Genomic DNA, 16,727 nt, shown 5'->3' with positions numbered 1-16,727 from the left:
ATCCAGATCATTGACCTCCGCTGAGCGCAACTATGCTCAGATAGATAGGGAGACTCTCAGCCTTGTGTGGGGAGTAAAGAAGTTTAATCATTACCTGCAGGGCCAGAAGTTTACACTGCTGACAGACCACCAGCCATTGGTATCCATTTTTAACCCTAAGAAGGGTGTTTCGGTGATGACAGCACAGAGGCTCCAGAGATGGTCCCTTTTCCTAGGGGCACATCAATATCAGATCGAATTCAAAGGTACAAAGCAGCATGGTAATGCTGATGGGCTGTTGCGCCTGCCACTACCTACTGAGGAGGAGGCACCGACGGTTGACCCGGTGGAGTTATTTCACTCGACCATCATCGAATGTTTACCTGTCACCAATGCAAATATTGAAAGGGAGACTAGGAATGACCCGACACTGTCCCGGGTCTACGAATTGACAGTAAAGGGATGGCCAGCCCATGGTGATCCACTGTTACCGGCATTCTCAGCAAGACGAGAACAGCTGTCCATCTGTCAGGGAACATTGATGTATGGAACAAGGGTGATTATCCCTCCTAAGTTAAGAGAGAGAGTTCTAAAAGAACTACATGAAGGTCATCTGGGGGGAGTCAAGATGAAAAGCCTTGCTAGGGCTTATGTGTGGTGGCCGGGTATCGACCAACAGATAGAGGATCTGACGAAAAGCTGCTCAGGGTGCCAAAAAGTCCAAAATGCACCTTCAATTGCACCGCTGCATCCATGGGAATGGCCTTCAACCCCATGGCAACGTGTACATATTGACTTTGCTGGTCCATTCATGGACTCCATGTTTTTAATTGTGGTGGACGCACATTCTAAATGGCCAGAAGTGATTCAAATGACTACCACTACTTCGGAGAAGATGATCGCGGTGCTAAGAACGATATTTGCAAGAAATGGATTGCCAGAGCAAATATGTTCAGACAACGGACCACAGTTCGTGTCAGAGGAATTCCAGAAATTCCTGAAGAAGAATGGGGTGAAACATTATACCTCTGCCCCATATCATCCAGCTACGAATGGGCTGGCCGAGAGGTTTGTACAGACGTTCAAAAAGGCAATAAAGGCCATGAGCGAAGATCAGATTCCACTGCAACACAAGGTGGACAATTTCCTACTGGCATATCGAAACGCCACCCATGCAACAACAAACCAAAGTCCTGCCATGATGTTCTATAACAGGAGGTTGCGGTCCAGGTTGGACTTGTTAAAACCAAATGTGCGGAGGGAAGTCGAAAACAAACAGTTCCAGCATATCAATAACATGCCCACTCGGAGTTTTGAAATAGGACAACCGGTGTTAGCCAGGGACTATAAAAACGAGAAATGGCAATCTGGAACAATTCGGGCCAGACAAGGACCCCTGATGTACACGGTAGATGTTGGTGAAAATGTAATGCGACGTCATGCTGACCAACTGGTGGGATCGAGAACAAGGGTCGAGCCCATGGTTACGACAGAGACAACCGTGGAGGAAGTTAGTGAACCTGAAGCATCTACCTCAGAAGTGAATATACCTGATGGTGATGTCCTATCCATAGGGGATCAACTAGATGAGTCACCCCAGCAACGAGAACCAGAGACCCCTGAAAGTATATAGTATATTTGAGGTTAGGATCAGATCAGCCATGATCTTATTGAATGGTGGAGCAGGCTCGAGGGGCCGATTGGCCTACTCCTGCTCCTATTTCTTATGTTCTTATGTTCTTAAAGGTGCCAATGTGGACAGAATGAAGGTGGTTGTAATGGAAAGCTTCTCATGGGTGCACAGAGATGTGCTCAATGGATAAAGCCAACTAAAAGGGTCCTCCATTGAGCTCAATTCATTTGAGTAATGGGCCCTGTAAATGCAATGCCAGTGTAGATAAAGTCAATAGGTTATAGATAAGTAGGCTGCAAGACAGTCCTTCAAGCAGTGCTTACTTAGCTCTATAGTGGTTGTGGTGGTGGTGTGTTAGTGCGAGTGGACAAAGAATAACTGGAAAAGGAAGTTACTAGCACTCAGCTACACCCTGGTCCACTTCCTCAATGCATTTCAGCCTCAGGATGTCCAGCACTTTCAAAGGGACCTATGGCTTTAACATTACAGAGTCCTTCCCCCACGCAGATTTTCTTTCCATCTGTTATATGTTGCCTTGATCTACAAGTAGAAAAGTAGGGTTGAACATTGAAAGTTTGAAGATTACATGGAGTGAGATCCAAGTGTCCACCCTGTACCCCAGCTCATGGGTGAGCAAATGAACATGGATCAGGCAGCTAGGCTTTTATGTCAGTTTGCTTTATGGGCTCACCTTTCCAAATGCTAATGCAACAAGAGTTCCAGATTTAAGTGGCAGTGATTGTGATATCTTGAGACACAGCATATATATAAACATAAGAACATAAGACGTAGGAGCAGGAGGAGGTCATTTGGCCCCTCGAGCTTGCTCTGCCATTCAATAAGATCATGGCTGATCTCATCTTGGCCTCAACTCCACTTCCCTGCCCATTCCCCATAACCCTTGGTTCCCTTACCTTTCAAAGGTCTGTCTATCTCCACCTTAAATATATTCAGTGACCCAGCCTCCACAGCTCTCTGGGGAAGAGAATTCCAAAGATTCACAACCCTCTGAGAGAAAAAATTCCTCCTCATTTCCGATTTAAAAGGATGCCCCCTTATTCTGAAATTATGCCCCCTAGTTCTAGATTCCCCCACGAGGGGAAACATCCTCTCAGCATCTACCCTGCCAAGCCCCTTCAGAATCTTATATGTTTCAATAAGATCCCCTCTCATTCTTCTAAACTCCAATGAGTATAGGCCCAACCTGCTCAACCTTTCTTCATGAGACAGCCCCTTCATCTCCGGAACCAACCTCATGAACCTTATCTGAACTGCCTCCAATGCAAATATATCCTTCCTTAAATAAGGAGACCAAAACTGTACGCAGTACTCCAGGTGTGGTCTCACCAATGCCCTGTACAGTTGTAACAGGACTTCCCTACTTTTATACTCCATTCCCTTTGCAATAAAGGCCAAAATTCCATTTGCCTGCCTCATTACCTGCATGCTAACTTTTTGTGATTCATGTACAAGGACCCCCAGATCCCTCTGTACCTCAGCATTTTGTAATCGCTCCTCATTTAAATAATAATTTGCTTTTTTATTTTTCCTACCAAAGTGGATAACCTTGCATTTTCCGACATTAAACTCCATCTGCCAGATTTTTGCCCACTCACTTAGCCTATCTATATCCCTTTGGAGATTCTTTGTGTCCTCCACACAATTTGCTTTCCCATCTATCTTTGTATCATCAGCAAATTTGGTTACATTACACTCAGTCCCTTCATCCAAGACATTAATATAGATTGTAAATAGTTGAGGCCCTAGCACTGATCCCTGCAGCACCCCACTAGTTACAGTTTGCCAACCTGAAACTGACCCATTTATCCCGACTCTCTGTTTTCTGTTAGTTAGCCAATCCTCTATCCATGCTAATATATTACCCCCAGCCCCATGAGCTCTTATCTTGTGCAGTAACCTTTTATGTGGCACTTTATCGAATGCCTTCTGGAAATCCAAATACACGACATCTACTGGTTCCCCTTTATCCATCCTGCTCGATACATCCTCAAAGAATTCCAGCAAATTTGTCAAACATGATTTCCCTTTCATAAAACCATGCTGACTCTGCTTGACTATATTATGATTTTCTAAATGCCCTGCTACCACTTCCTTAATGATGGACTTGAGCATTTTCCCAATGACAGATGTTAGGCTAACTGGTCGATAGTTGCTTGCTTTCTGTCACCCTCCTTTCTTAAATAGGGGCGTTACATTTGCGGTTTTCCAGTCCGCTGGGACCTCTCCAGAATCCAGGGAATTTTGGTAGATTACAACCAATGCATCCACTATCTCTGCAGCCACCTCTTTTAAGACTCTAGGATGCAGGCCATCGGATCTAGAGGACTTGTCCACCTTTAGTCCTATTAGTTTGCCTAGTACTTTCACTCTAGTGATAGTGATTGTTTTAAGTTTCCCCACCCCCACCCCAATGGCCCCTTGATTATCCATTATTGGGATGCTGTTAGTGTCTTCTACCGTGAAGACCGATACAAAATATTTGTTCAAAGTCTTCACCATTTCCCTGTTTCCCATTATTAATTCCCCAGACTCATCCTCCAGGGGACCATCGTTTACTTTAGCTACTCTCTTCCTTTTTATATACCTGTAGAAGCTCTTACTGTCTGTTTTTATATTTCTTGCTAGCTTACTCTCATAAGCTATCTTCTCTCTCTATCATTTTTTTAGTCGTCCTTTGCTGGTTTAAAAAAAATTCCCAATCCTTTGGCCTTTCACTATTCTTCGCAACATTGTATGCTTTTGTTTTCAATTTGATACCATCCTTTACTTTCTTAGTTAGCTACGGATGGTTCATCCTTCTCTTAGAGTCTTTGGGCGCGAACATGCCAGCCCTGGGGAGGCAGGTTTGGAGACGGGACTGCTGGGAAAATGGCAGAATCTGGGGGCGGGTACAAATCCCACCTCCATGCCATCTTGCCAGGAGGCGGGTAGCTGACCCACGCCGGGTCCTGTCTTCTGGAGGCGGGAAGGGGATTACAGCCACTTAACTGCCTGTTAACAGGTAGTTAACAGGCAGTTAAGAGGATTATCCCCATTTTTCCAACAGAGGTCACCAAGACGAGCAGTGGGTCTGCGGAGGTCAGACGGGTGCAAAGTGCACTGTGGAGGTAAGTGATGGGTACAAGGGTGGAGAGGTAAGTATGTGAGGTGAGTGGAAAGTGATAGAAAATGTTTACTTACCTTTGTTTCTTCCTGCAGGCTTCAACAGTTGGGGATGCCGAGAGTCCCGCATCTCACCGGCAGAAATGACAGACGGCTGCTGCATTCTCCGATGCAACAACCATCTAATTTCTGCTCACAAAAGAGGTTTGATGAGTCTTGAATACAAGGACTCATCAAACAACAGAGAATGTCAGTGATTGACAGCTTCACAGAGCTGGCAAATGATGACAATTCATCTGTCAAAAGTTTTTGACAGATGAAATGTCATACACTGACATTCTCTGTAACTGGCTTCCCCTTAATTGGCCTGCTAAGCCCGCTGGGCAGGCTTAACAAGATCAATCAAGGGAAAATAGCGTGGGTTGGCGACAAGTCAATGGAGGCGGAACTAAAACCCAACAAGCAGCAGTCCCACCTCCAATGGGTCCCAATGGCAAAATTGCCCCCTTTCTTCCCCACTGGAATATATCTTTGCTGAGAGTTATGAAATATCTCCTTAAATGTTTGTCACTGCTTTTGTACAGTCTTACCCTGTAATATATTTTCCCAAGTCTGCCTTCATACCTTTGTAATTACCTTTGTTTAAGTTCAGGACACTAGTTTGAGACCTAGCTTTCTCACCCTCAATCTGAATTTGAAATTCTACCATGCTATGATCACTCTTCCCAATTGGATCCTTCACTTCGAGTGCATTAATTAATCCAGCCTCGTTACACATTACCAAATCTAAAATAGTCTTCTCCCTGGTTGGTTCCACAACATATTGGCCCGTATTTTCCGAGCGGAGGCTTCCTGCGTGCGGAGGCCTCTGATCTAGAAAAAATCTACGCCCTTACCTGAGGGCTCCGGAGGTCTAGACATTACCGCTCCTGGGCCTCTGCTCTACGAAATACACAAGGCCCAGGTACCTCAGGGGTGCAGGCAGTTCGCAAGCATCCCTGGGATCACGTGGGCAATGGGGAACCAATGGAAGAACAGAATCCCCCTTTACACATTTGACAGGTCTCTCAGCTTAGACCCGTCAAAAGTATGAATGGGGATCACTTAAAAAACACATCAAAACATTTTTAAAAAGTTTAAATCGCGTTTTTTAAATTAGTTAAAATTACATTAAATTAAATATTTTAAACAAAAATGTAATTTTTGGAAAAAAAATTAAAGTTTTTTACGGGGCTAAAAATAAACTTACCATTTTTAAAAGTATTTTTAAATTATAAATGAGTGAAAAAATTAGTTTTTTTCTTTTTTCAACTCTTATGCTGGTAAAGGCAAGCCTTACAACTGCTTTTACCAGGCATAAGATTTTTAAAGGTTTTCTGAGGGCGGAGGTTCTGCATAAAGCGGAACTCTCTGCCTGCGGAGGCCCTTCTCCAGGATAGGTGTGTGATCTGTCAAGAGGATTCTTGACTGATCGGAAGTGCTGGTTTTCAGCGCATGCACTTCGCATACATGAAACCGGCACTTGCGAGGTCCCTACGGGTACATAAACAGCTCGTACACACCCGTAGGGATCAGAAAATACGGGCCATTGTTCCAAGAAACCATCCCGTATACACTCTAAGAACTCTTCCTCAAGTCTACCTTTGCCAATTTACTTTGTCCAATCAATATGAAGATTAAAATCGCCCATAATTATAGTCGTACCTTTCTTACAAGCCTCTATTATTTCTTGATTTATACTCTGTTTGGGAGCCTGTAGACCACTCCCACGAGTGACTTCTTACCCTTATTATTTCTTATCTCCACCCAAACTGATTCTACGTCTTGATCTTCTAGACCAATATAATTTGTCATTACTGCACTGATCTCATCCCTTACTAACAGAGCTACACCATCTCCTTTTCCTTTCTGCCTATCCTTACGAAATGGCAAATACCCCATAATATTCATTTTCCAGCCTTGGTCACATTGCAACCATGTCTATTTAATGGCTATCAGATCATACCCATTTATTTCTATTTGTGCTGTCAACTTATCTATCTTGTTACGAATGCGTTCAGATATAGAGCTTTTAATGTTGTCTTTTTACCATTTTTCCCGACTCTGACCCCTCTTTCTGATGCACTCTTATGTGTATACGTTCTGTCCCTTCCTGTCACACTCTGGTTAACATTACCCCTATCGCCAACCTGCACTTTTGCCTTCTCATTTTTCTTTCACTTTTTTAATTTCCGCTCAGCGTATCCCTCCCCCCGCCCCCCACTATTTAGTTTAATGCCCTACCTAGAGCCCTAGTTATTCGACTTGCCAGGACACTGGTCCCAGCCTGGTTCAAATGAAGCCTGTCCCGATGGAACAGCTCCCTCTTATCCCAGTACTGGTACCAGTGCCCCAGGAATCGAAACCTATTTCTCCCACACCAATCTTTGAGCCACTTGTTCACCTCTCTGATCTTATTTACCCTATACCAATTTGCACGTGGCTCAGGTAGTAATCCAGAGATTATTACCTCTGTGGTTCTGCTTTGTAATTTAGCCCCTAGCTGCTCATACTCCCTCAGCAGAACCTCTTTCTTTGTCCTGCCTATATCCTTGGTACCTACATGGACCACGACAACTGGATCTTTCCCCTCCCACTCTAAGTTCCTCTCCAGTCCAGAGGAGATGTCCTTTACCCTGGCACCGTGCAGGCAACACAGCCTTCGGGACTCATGCTCTTGGCTGCAGAGAATAGTGTCTATCCCCCTAACTATACTGTCCCCTACCACTACCACATTTCTTTTTGCACAACAGCACCAATGGCTTCCAGTAGGAACTGTACTGCACATGGCTTTATTATTATATACATCAGTAGTCCACCAGGTGGCTCCATTACACTTCTCCCTCCTTATTGAAAAAGTTAATTGACATGAATCAGTCATTCATGAAAGAAAGACTTATGAAATAATACTGAGCAGCCTGCGGGTGGTGCTGTCCAGGGAGAGTATAAATACTCGGGCATGGGCCCAGCTTGCGCAGGACATTCTTAACAGGAACTAGTGAAGGACACAACTAGACCTCCATGTTCCATGTTGTAAAACAGTTGATTAAAGCTTTGTTTAATGCTTAGACCAAGTGCCTAGTAGTTTTCTTACGTCATTAATCATAGCAAATAATCATTGTACATGACCTGCATGGTATACACAACTCTTGGTACACATTTCTCAAATGGAACCCACTTTACGTTTCTGTAGTGTATGTGCCTTTAAGAGCCCCATGTGTACTGTAATGCCGGTAATGGCCACTCGGGCTATATAAGCCTGTATATTGTGTTGTATCAGTTAGTTCCCCTCCAGACTTTGTTCAGTAAACACCTGTGAAACCAACTCCTGTCTTCAGTGTCTCTATCAACACACGGACACAACAGTGGTGACGAATTGGAAACGGACTTACCTGCAATTCGGCAGCACCTCAAGGACATCGATTCGTCTGGTGTCCAAAGTTGAAGAAAAATCAAGAAAAAGAAAAAGCTGTGGTTTCACCAGCTAGCCAAGCTGGTGGCAGGTACTGCAATAATCCTTCCTGGGCATCGGGCTGGGGCTCCAGCGGCTGGCTCTGCAGCTAGGCCAAACAGCAAAGACGGAGGCAAGCAGTAACAGATGGGGAGGGAGCACTCGGGAGACGGCCGGCACTGCAAGCAGGTCAGCGTTCAGACCTAGAGAGAGAGTCTGGCGGGAACGAGTCTCCAACTGTAAATAAATAAATAAAAAGAACGGAAACCGCGGGAAACAGCGTTGTCATCGGCAGCAGCGGCGGGGAAGCACGGGAAGCGCCATATCTTTTCTGCAGAAAGAAAGAAAAGCGCGGGAAGCACCATTTTTTTTCTAGGATGCCTAAGTCTGGCAATATTGATGCTTCTGATAACGAGATAGAGGATTGGACCACATATGTGGAAAGAGTGGAGGTATATTGCACCACAAATGGAATAGAAGATGAAAAAAAAGCGTCAGTACTGCTAAATCTAATGGGCGCGAAGACATACGGGCTGTTACGAAATTTAATCACTCCAGCCAAACCAAAGGACAAGAATTTTAAAGAAATTGTTGATACCCTACAGGAGCACTTAAACCCAACACCGCTGCTGATAGCGGAACGATTCAAATTCTTCAAGAGAAATCAACACAAGAATGAAAGTAACGCTGATTACCTCACCGAATTAAGAAAGCTATCAAAACACTGCCAATTCGGGGCAGGACTAACAGATTATCTTCGAGGCAAATTCGTCTGCGGTCTCCTAAGTGAAGGAACACAGGAAAGGCTGCTTTCTGAAAAAGATTTAACACTGGACAAGGCTTTCAGTATGGCTGTATCATACGAAGCAGCCGCAAGAGGAGCTGCAGAGATACAACAAAAGACACAGGACTTCGGCACCCATGAAATGACACAGGGTTTCAAGAGATGTTATCACTGCGGCAGATCCACCCATGACCAGAGGGACTGCTGGTTCAAGGACAAAGCATGCAGGCAATGCGGAAAGATTGGACACATTGCACGGGTATGCCGATCTGGACAAAAAAAATCCACAGACAGGAAAAAAAAAATCAATAAAGAAAAGTACAGAAAGGTACAAATGATGACGGACAGTAGCTCCGAAGACCAGAAGAGCGATAGCGACTCCGAAAACAAGAGACTAAGCTGTCTCAAATTACATAATGTAATTGCCAAAGATGATTACCAGACCATTTGGGTTACCCTCACGATAGCAGGGTCCCCAGTTAAAATGGAGCTAGATACAGGATCAGCTCTGACTGTCACAAATCGACGGGATTACGAGCGGCTATTTCCGCATATACCTTTAAAAGACACATCCATTATCTTGAAAACATATACGGGGCAGAAGGTATACTCCAAAGGAAAAATAAGGGTGCCTGTTGTATACAACAGCAAGGAAATACAAAAGTTGTATTTATACATTCTACAAGATGGTGGTCCACCGCTGTTGGGACGTGAATGGATCAGGAAAATATGTTTAGACTGGCACTCCATTCAGGCACTAACGGTGACCAGTAAGAAAAAAAGCGATGAAGACGTCATACCTGAACGATTAAAAGACATCTTGGCCAACGCCAAAGAAGTGTTTCAAGAGAAACTAGGAACCTTGAAAGGCATCACCGCCTCAATAAAAGTGGAAGATGCAGCAATTCCCAAGTTTTTTAAGGCAAGACCGGTGCCATATGCAATTCGTCCAGCAGTCGAGGCAGAGCTGGAGAATTTGGAAAAGGCAGGCATATTATCCAAAATAGATTGGGGCGAGTGGGCAACACCCATCGTCCCAGTCATGAAGAAAGCATTGAATAATGATAAATCTGAAGAACAGAGAAAAATTCGCATCTGTGGAGACTTCAAGGTGACTGTAAACCCGGTCCTTCACACAGTACAATATCCTCTTCCGAGGATAGAAGATATTTTCGCCTCACTATCCGGAGGGAAACATTTCACCAAAATTGACTTGGCACAGGCATATCTACAGATGGAGGTTGAAGAGGCCTCTAAAAAATATCTCACGATAAATACACGCAAAGGTCTGTACCAGTACAATCGACTGGTTTTCGGAGTAGCATCCGCTCCAGCTATCTGGCAAAGAGCTATGGAGCAAGTCCTCCAAGGGATTCCAGGGACTCAGTGCTACCTAGACGACATCCTTGTAACAGGAGAAAATGACAACGAGCACCATGCCAATTTGGAGCAGGTGCTCACTAGGCTGAGAGAACAGGGCCTACGAGCAAATCGCCCCAAGAGCGAATTTTTCCAAAATCAAATATCATATTGTGGCCACATAATTAATAAGGAAGGGTTGCATAAGTCACCTGAAAAAATTGAAGCGGTCATAAAAGCCCCAGCACCTGAAAATGTTTCACAATTAAGGTCGTTCCTCGGATTAATAAATTACTATCATAAATTTTTACCGAACTTATCAACTCTTAATGAACTGCTACAAACAGGAGTAATTTGGAAATGGAGCGAAGACTGTAAACGTGCCTTCCATAAATGCAAAGACTTAATCACGTCCAAAGAAGTTTTGGCTCATTACAACCCATCACTGCCAATCAGACTGGCGTGCGATGTATCCCCTTACGGCATAGGAGCAGTATTATCGCATAAATTCCCTGATGGCTCGGAACGGCCGATAGCTTTTGCGTCACGCTCATTGAACTCAGCTGAGCGTAACTATGCCCAAATCGACAGGGAAGCACTCAGCCTGGTATGGGGAGTGAAGAAATTCAACCATTACTTACACAGACAAAAATTTACCTTGTTGACTGACCATCAACCCCTCATCTCCATATTCAACCCTAAAAAGGGTGTTCCCATTATGACAGCGCAAAGGCTACAGAGGTGGTCCCTTTTTCTAGGGGCACACCAATACAACATAGAATACAAAGGATCAAAACAGCATGGGAATGCTGACGGGTTATCGCGCCTACCGTTGCCAACGGTAGAAGAAGCACCTACCATAGACCCAGTGGAGATTTTCCACTCTACCATAGTCGAATGTCTACCAGTAACAAATTCTACCATTGAAAGGGAAACTAGAAATGACCCGACTCTCTCACGAGTCTACGATTTAACAGTGAAGGGATGGCCAGCACATGGCGAACCACTGTTGCCAGCATTCTCGCAAAGAAGAGAACAGCTGTCAGTGTGCCGAGGAACCTTGATGTGTGGATCCAGAGTGGTGATTCCACCCAAACTCCAGGGTAAAGTTGTAAAGGAGCTTCACGAGGGGCATCTGGGTGGAGTGAAAATGAAGAACCTAGCCAGGGCATTTGTATGGTGGCCAGGTATCGATGGAGACATCGAAGAAATGACCAGGAGCTGCCTAGGATGCCAGAAGGTCCAAAATGCTCCACCACAAGCCCCTCTACATCCATGGGAGTGGCCCTCATCTCCCTGGCAAAGGGTACACATCGACTTTGCTGGTCCATTTATGGACTCAATGTTCTTAATCGCGGTTGATGCACACTCCAAGTGGCCGGAGGTAATAAAGATGTCCTCCACCACCACGGAAAAAACCATCACAGTATTAAGGACCATATTTGCCAGGAATGGCCTGCCGGAACAGATCTGTTCTGATAATGGACCACAATTTGTGTCCGAAGAATTCAGGAAGTTCTTAAAAAACAATGGGGTTAAGCACTACACGTCCGCCCCATACCATCCCGCCACCAATGGATTGGCTGAAAGGTTTGTCCAGACCTTCAAGAAGGCCATAAAGACCATGGGTAATGAAGACATAAAACTTCAGCACAAGGTGGATAACTTCTTGTTCGCATACAGGAATGCAACACATATGGTTACAAACCAAACTCCCGCCATGATGTTCTTCAATAGAAGCCAAAATGCCGGCTGGATTTGATCAAGCCAAATATCAGAAGGGACGTGGAGAACCGCCAATTTCAAGGCATGAATGAAAGGCCAACTAGAACCTTCCAGATAGGTCAACAAGTTTTGGCCCGGGACTACCGTACCAAGAAATGGCAGCCTGGAACTATCTGCACACGACTAGGACCGCTGATGTATGCTGTGGACATCGGAGAAAGCATAATAAGGCGCCATGCTGACCAAATCATAGAGTCATCTGAAAAGGGACAACCTACACCACAACTCTATATGCCTAATGATGAAGTAGAGATACCCATATCTACCTCCGATCCGGTGATACTGAAACCCGATGAACCCGACACTGGCATTCAAGTCGAATCAGCCTTGCCAAAAGAACCTACTACACCACCAGAAACTACTACACCACCGAGGCGTTATCCGGACCGAGTCATGAAGCCTCCAGAGAGACTGACTTATAATTAATTAACTGCAGCAATGTGTAGATTATTTTTCTTGTAACATGTAATTAATGATTACTTAAAATATTATGTACTGGTTGGCTAAAAGGGGAGGAATTGTAGTGTATGTGCCTTTAAGAGCCCCATGTGTACTGTAATGCCAGTAATGGCTACTCGGGCTATATAAGCCTGTATATTGTGTTGTATCAGTTAGTTCCCCTCCAGACTTTGTTCAGTAAACACCTGTGAAACCAATTCCTGTCTTCAGTGTCTCTATCAACACACGGACACAACAGTTTCCAAATTCTACTATAGAATTCTGTGACACAAACAAAAGATATGAAATGATTTTCCATATTTACAGATTAAACTTAACCACTGGTTTTCTGTTTCAAAGAGGATACCTTCTTTCTTGAACAGAACTTTCAGATCTTGTTGTAGAACTTTGACTCATTCTAGTCTGAGCCTGTGGAGAACTTTTCTCCAAGGGCTGACCTTGATCTACATTTGGACTCCCTGCACTTTCAGACTGTTTGTCTGCCTGACTCGGGCTCAGACTTAAATTCTGACTTTGTCTTGGACTTGTTTCTGGTACGTCTGATGTAGGATTTGCTACTGGTACTCTACGTGTAACAAGACTATCTGACTCATCAGAATAAATTGAATCATCACAGCTTTCAACTCCTTCCACATCTGTAGGTAAGATATGATCAATGTGAACAAACCTAACCTTTCCATGATCAAACATCTTGACCAAATATGTGCGAGGGCCACATATCTTCACTACTCTTCATGGTAACCACTTTAACCATTTATGGTGATGGTTCTTCACTCTAACCTTCTGGTTTAACTTCACACTTCTCTCTCTAACTTTACCTTTATCATGACTCTCTTTCTGCCTTGATTGTTTCTCTTCTACGGACTGTGCCAAGTTTGGCTTTAACAATGAGAACCTGGTTCGTGGCTATCATTTGAGAAACAACTCTGCTGGTTTTCTACCAGTAGTGGTATGAGGAGTATTTGATCGGTAATCAGAAAATTTGCCAGTTTGTGGTCCAACGACAACTGACGTTTCTTTGGATTTGGATCCAACATTTGCTTGATGAGGGCACGTTTGACAATTTGTACCGTGCACTCTGCTGCACCATTTGAAGCAGGGTGGTACAGTGGAACTTTGGTATGTTTCACACTGTTTTTGCTCATGAAATGTGTGAACGCTTCTGAACATTATCAGACGCAATTTCTTCTGGGAGGCCATATGAAGAAAACAATCTTCGCAAAGTGTCTAGTGTTTTGCTTGTTGTTATTATCCACATCGGAAACCGCATCTACCCACTTCAAGTGACTATCTATCACTATGAACAATTGCTGCCCTTCTAGCTCAGCATGTAACCGTGGCCACACTCTGGGAGGCCATTTCCATGGCTGTAATGGTACTGATGGTGGTTTCTTGCTCATCGATTGACATGTTGTACACTGACTGACTATGTACTCTACCTCTTTATCTAAACCTGGCCACCATAAGTAACTGTGTGCAAAGCTCTTGGTCAAGCACATTCCCAGAGGCTGGTCGTGAAGATCTCCTAACAATTTAGACCTGAACCTATTTGGGATAACCACTCTTGCTCCCCACATGATACAATCTTTATCCACTGACAATTCATTCCTACGAATGGATATCTTCCTCTGATACCTGGTTTGGCCATCCATTTGCTATGTAATCATATACCTTGGACATAATTGGGTCACGTTTGGTTGCCCTACCAATCTCTTCAGTTGTGACTGGCAGCTCATCAATGTATGAGAAATAGAACACATCTTCCTTATTGGGTGTAACTTGTGATGGGGATGGCAACCTGGACAAAGCATCAGAATTACTGTGATCAGTTGATCGTCTGTACTCAATGTCATATGTATACACTGACAAAAATCAAAACCCATCTCTGCATTCAGGCTGCAGCTAAGGTTGGAACTGGGGACTTTGGATGGAGGATTACTGTAAGGGGCTTATGGTCAGTAACTATGCTAAACCTATGCCCAACAAGTATTTGTGAAACTTCTTGACCCCAAAAATCAATGACAAAGCTTCCCTTTCAGTCTGCACAGAATTCCGCTCACTGGCACTGAGAGTGCGTGATGCAAAAGCAATTGGTCTCTCCTTCCCACTATCTAGTACATGTGAGATCACTGCCCCAACTCCGTACGGAGAGGCGTCACACGCTAGCTTGATCTCCTTAGATACATCATAGTGAACTAACATTGTACTCTCTACTAACTGGCTTTTACACTCTTTGAATGCTGTGTCGCATTCTTTGACCACTTCCAAGGGACCTGGTTTGGGTAGATTACACTAGAACCTGGTTTACTGTTACCTTATAATCACCACACAACCTTACCTTCTGACTTAGGTACAACACCAATGGGTGTAGCCCAATTACTCAGATCTATCTTAGAGATAATGTTCTCAGTTTCTAGTCTTTTGAGTTCTTCCTCAACCTTCTCCTTGAGTGCGTATGGTACAGGACGTGGCTTGCAGTAACCTGGTCTGGCGTCCTTCTGTACTCTGACACTCGCCTTGAAGTCTTGGATCGGAGTGCCCGTTTCGCTGAACACCTTCGGATACTGCTTGATGACATCATCTTTCGATGCAAATTTTGCTTCCGCACAATAAATCTCATTCCAATCCAGCTTCAGTGATCCCAACCAATTTCTACCTATCAAGGCAAGCTTGTCTCCTGCCACTACTATGAGAGGCAAGCTCTGACACTGATCCTTGTATTTCACTGCTATGGTGACACTTCCTACTACAGGGATTTGCTCTCCTGAGTAGCCTCGCAGCTCTATCTTCAATTTCTCTAGTCGATAATCATGCAACTTGTCGCAATATAGTGATTCCGGTACTACGCTCACGGATGCACCAGTGTTGATACCCATGGGTATCCTGGTTCCTGTGACATCTACTTGGATGAAGATACCTCGCAAATCACTGTTAGATACCTTTGTGCTCCTGATGTTGTGAATCTTCAGAAACTCCTCATCCTGCTGCTTCTCTTCAACGGTATGTAGTGTCTGGCGATTTCTACTTCTAGCATTGCCAGTCGGTTTACTCTTCTGTCGGCACGCCTTTGCAAGATGCCCAGTTTTCTTGCTGTAGAAACACTCTGCCTTCACATATGGACAGCTTTGAGCGATGTACTGTCCCAGGCACCGATAGCACGACTTCAATGCACTGTTATCTTGGCCAGCTGCTGAGGCCTTGGGGCCCAACTGCCTTTTACTTTTAACCTGCAGCCGATTCCCCTCGGACGTCTGATGACTGGAAATGGTGCGGAACTCTTGGGAGTATCGGTCGGCCGTATCCATCGACATAGCTGTCTGACAAGCTAAGTCAAAAGTCAAGTTAGGGGTTGTCAACAATTTACTTCTGATACGTTCATTTTTTAACCCACAAACAGAACGGTCACACAAAGCTCGGTCCTGAAAGTTTCCAAAATGACAGTGAATGGATAGCTTTTTTAAAGCTACAATGTACTCACTGATACCCACATCATTTAATTGATCATGTGTTCCAAAACGATAACTTTCAGCAATTTCCAGGGGCTCAGGACTGTAGTGCTGATCTAATTTGGTTAGGATCTCCTTCAGTGGCATGTCCTTCAGCTTGGCGGGAACAAGCACATTTTTCAGGGTTTCATACACCTCAGTCAAAAAAATAGCCCATTTCATTTCTAAAACCACCCGGTTATGGTTTACATCATCGGGGACTTCGACAATATTATTCGCAGTGAAAAACATTTCTAGCCACTCCACATACACATCGAAAGTCTCTCGGTCATGATGGAACTCACCCAAGCGCCCTATTATTCCCATAGGCATGGCCATCTGGACTCTGGCAACGTTGACAGTTCAGCCACGTGTGCTCGATATTTACCTCAGATTTTTAAGTTTTTCTGCAAAACGAAGAACCTCTAACAGCCCTTCCGTCGGTTGGCAAGATTATCCTCCAACAAAAATTTCAGCTAGGGAATCCGCAGTCGCATCCTCATCACCAATTCTGTGATATATTGAGACACAGCATATATACACAACAGCGCAACATGGCTTCCAGTACGAACTGTACCGGCTTTATTATTATATACATCAGTGGTCCACCAGGTGGCTCTATTACAGTGA

General features: G+C 44.3%; 1 pseudogene; it reads right to left on the bottom strand.

Moving 5' to 3' along the window:
• Positions 1-15,657: 15,657 nt before the first annotated feature.
• LOC147103096 (uncharacterized) lies at positions 15,658-16,349 on the bottom strand (annotated as a pseudogene).
• Between the last annotated feature and the right edge of the window lie 378 nt (positions 16,350-16,727).

Source organism: Somniosus microcephalus, chromosome 20 (assembly GCF_052327205.1).
Source record: "Somniosus microcephalus isolate GS21.2 chromosome 20, FLI_Smic_1.0, whole genome shotgun sequence".
Lineage (NCBI taxonomy): Eukaryota > Metazoa > Chordata > Chondrichthyes > Squaliformes > Somniosidae > Somniosus > Somniosus microcephalus.
Note: the sequence above shows the minus strand (reverse complement) of the source record. Positions and strands in the feature narration are given on the sequence as shown.